Below are 3617 nucleotides of genomic sequence, written 5' to 3'. Positions count from 1 at the left end.
TCACTGCTCAGAGTGTAGAGGTGGATATGGCAGGCTCACTAGATCTCACAAGGCTTATCGTCTGGCAGATAAACTTCTGCGACCCTTTAGTTCTCACATTAAACAACCAGCAAAAAACAGGTATAAAGATTTTTTTTTTTTTTGCCTAGTTTAATTTCTGAAAAACATTTAAGGAGGAATATTATATATTCCAGATAGATAACAACTGAATTTATTTGTTAATGCAATTGTCTTTCCTTAAAATATTGGCATAATTAATGATGAAACTGAATTTTAAATGTGGATTTTACTCTGTAAATCAAAAATAGTTGGGTTCATATTAGTTGGTGCAAAGTCTCCATTTGCAAATGAGAGAAATTTGTACTGTATTCATTTCCATTATAATGTACTGTAATTTACACATGTAATGTATGTCACAACTGAAAAACACCGTTTTTATGTTCTTATATATGGACCAGAAGAAAATTATTTGAAGAAATTTAGTTTCATAAACTCATTGAGTGTCCCTGGGCTCCTTTCTTAAGTGTTATTTTTAATGCTTTCATTCTCATTTAGAACAACTAATATTTTTATTTCTCAGTAAGTTCTCTGAAAGAAGTCAAATGTCTTTCATTAAACACAAAAGATGTAAAATTAAATACAGTATGAAATACTTTTGAAACCTCCTCACAGGAGCAGTGTATTTATCTAATGCTTTTTGAGAAATAGTTACATTGTCTTTGCCTTGAAGCATAATTACTGTGAGATAATGACATAAGTGCATCTAAAATATTTCAAAATCATTGATAAACGTGTACTGGTGATTAGAAGATGAGGTTTTTCCAATTGGAAATATACATTAGCAATAGATATATCTCTTTAGAAAGCGTTGGCGTGAAAATGTGTTTGCTGATCAAAGTTTCCCGCTGACTTCCATGAACATTTCATCTTGGTATCTGGTTTTGAGTATTTTATGAAATGTTGTAATTTGCTATGAGTTCTCTCCTGCAGGCAGCTTTTTCTCAACAGTTGCTCTCTTGACCCTGAGGAGACATCAGGAGAAGATTCCTCAATTTCCTTCTGATTACTTGGTGGCAGAAATTCGTTACTAGGGTCAGCTGGGGCTGACCTCCAATTTGGCTCCCTTTAACCGGGAAGCGTTTGGGAGAGAGAGAAGGTGGGGCAAGGCAAAAGTCAGGATTTTTTGGCGAAAGAGCTAAGTGGAAGCCTTTGTATTGCCTCCTATTTACCTCATTGATGAAGGAAGGATCCCCCTTCCTAATTAATAAGAGATGGCCAGACACACGATGGGCAGATGAGACTCACAGCAGTTTATGAGTCACACACACTCAGTCCAGGGGAGGAAGATACCGCATGCCATGCAGGGCCACGTGTGGGTTCCACTTGAGAGCGGAGTGAGCCAGAGGGCTGTGAGAGGCAGGCTTTGTAGTGACAAGAGGGTTAGGTGACCCTTGGTTCCCATGGAGGATGTGATTGACTTGTAGGATAATTTCAAGGGGCTGGCAGAGAAGAGAAACCGGTTAGGTGGATGATAAGGTGGGATGGAGCTGGTCTGGCTGATAGGGGAGCTGGCCAGGGAGGGATCCTTTACTGCTGGGTTGGGGGGCGTATCTGGCTAGTGCAGAACACACCAGTAGGCCTTTGGGATCCCACGAGGGTCAAAGAGGTCAAGGCCGCTCCTGGAATTTTAGTTCTTACACTATAGTCCCCTGATTGAAAGGTTAAGTAGGACCTCAGGCGGCTGCCGGGAAGGTAGAGTTGGGCCAGGGTTAGAGTCACTGCAGGTCTCTGGACCACTACAGAGATGAGGTCCAGCTGGCTGTCCCCAAGGAAGAGCACCGAGCACCAGGATCTTTACCCATATATGATATGGGTTGAGTCCAGGGACCACAAGGCAGGTGTCTGGTTTGTCAGAGCAGGAGAGGTGGTGGCCACGGGAGCGCAGAAGTCAGTATGCCTGGCTGACATCTGGGCTCTTATCTGTGCTTCTGAAAGGCTGTTTAATCTCTTTGTACCTCTGTTTCCTCATGAGTATAATAGTGACTGTCTCATGGAGTGGTTGAAACGTTAAATGAGAATACCTGTAAGCACTTAGTAAATATTAGCTATTAATTTTGATTGGGTACAGGAGTTAACTCCAACCAGTTTCTGAGGGTGAGCTAACCAGTGGCCAGTATTAGCTTAAAGCAGTAGTCAGAATGGAGGGCAATGTGACATCGTTAAGATCACCTAAACCATGCTGGAGGTTCTTTATTTCTCTTTACAAGGTCTTGAGTTGACACACTGTAAAGGGTTACTTAGAAGCTTTGCATTTAGAAGAATATTAAAGTGTATTTTAAATAATGACCGTTTAGAGATTCTTCTATCTACAAGTATTGGTATTCCAAAAGCAAAACACAGTGCTATTACATAAAAGGCATTCGATAAATGTTTATTGAATAACTTTTGAAAAACGAGGCATTATCACTGTCAAATTACAGACATTTCTCCCTAGCTTCATCTTTAATGTTTACAGGTAAACTGAACAAAAGATTAGTTATAGTACAGTGTGTAGAGATTTTGCTCTAGAGTGTTCACATTAAAGGCACTTTGCTATTGTATTCTGGTTGGCAGAAGGAAGCTTCTCTTAAAGCTCATCCATGGTGGTAGCAGTAGGGAATAAGAGGTAGAAACAAAATATTTATTTTTGTAATTGAGGACGTTTTGCATGGACTAGACATTTATTTTCTCATTAGATCCTATTCCATTTCTGTATATAACTCCCCACCTAATTATTCTGCTGAAATAAATTGCAAAAACACCGAGAACTTGCTTACATGTCTCTGTAATCCCAATTCTGCCTAGCTTACTGTTTTTCTAAAAATATAGTATGTGTTCAATCAGTATTTCTTAGTTGATTAGTTTTTACTGAACCATCAATCATTCTCAGTGGTGTCTGTGATTTTATCCTTGTAAGACAAATTGTTTTAGAGATCCCAAGTGAATGAATTGGACCAAGTAATCTCTGAGATTCTTTAAATGCTAATGCTACTCTATGATGATCAAATCAATCAAGGAGAGATCCTGGTAAGACAAAAAACTTTTGGAAAACCTAGGGATTTATTAGCCTTATATTAACATAGAAGGAATTCTAGTAGAATAAAATTCCACAGGTAAAAATTGTATATATTTACTAGCAAAAAAAACCTGATAAACTATAAACAGCCTTTTGTGTTACTGAATGTAACCCACTAGGTTCTTTGGTATGGCGTGGTGTGGCCGAGGAGGGTCTGTGGTTAATAGCACATCTTCTGGATTCCAACGCCTGGGTTTGATTTCTCATTCCACCACTCAGCAGGTATGTTGGCCTTGGGCAAGCCACTTCACCTCTCTGTGCTGCCTGTTTCCTCATCTGTAAAACAGTGATGATAGTAGTAACTACTTTACATGGTTGTTATAAAGATTAAATGAATGAATTCTTACCCTTAAAAAAGCACTTAGAATATTGCCTGGCATCTAAGCACCATACACATACTCATTGTCATTCTTCTTGTTCTTCTTATAGAGTTGACTTCCAAGCAGTCTTTCCACACTTGGTGGCTGGTAGGTTCAGGGGGCAGTTTTTTTTTTTTTCTTTC

This window comes from Lipotes vexillifer, unplaced genomic scaffold, assembly GCF_000442215.2.
Source record: "Lipotes vexillifer unplaced genomic scaffold, Lipotes_vexillifer_v1.1 scaffold256, whole genome shotgun sequence".
Taxonomy (NCBI): domain Eukaryota; kingdom Metazoa; phylum Chordata; class Mammalia; order Artiodactyla; family Lipotidae; genus Lipotes; species Lipotes vexillifer.
This window is presented reverse-complemented; position numbering follows the sequence as displayed.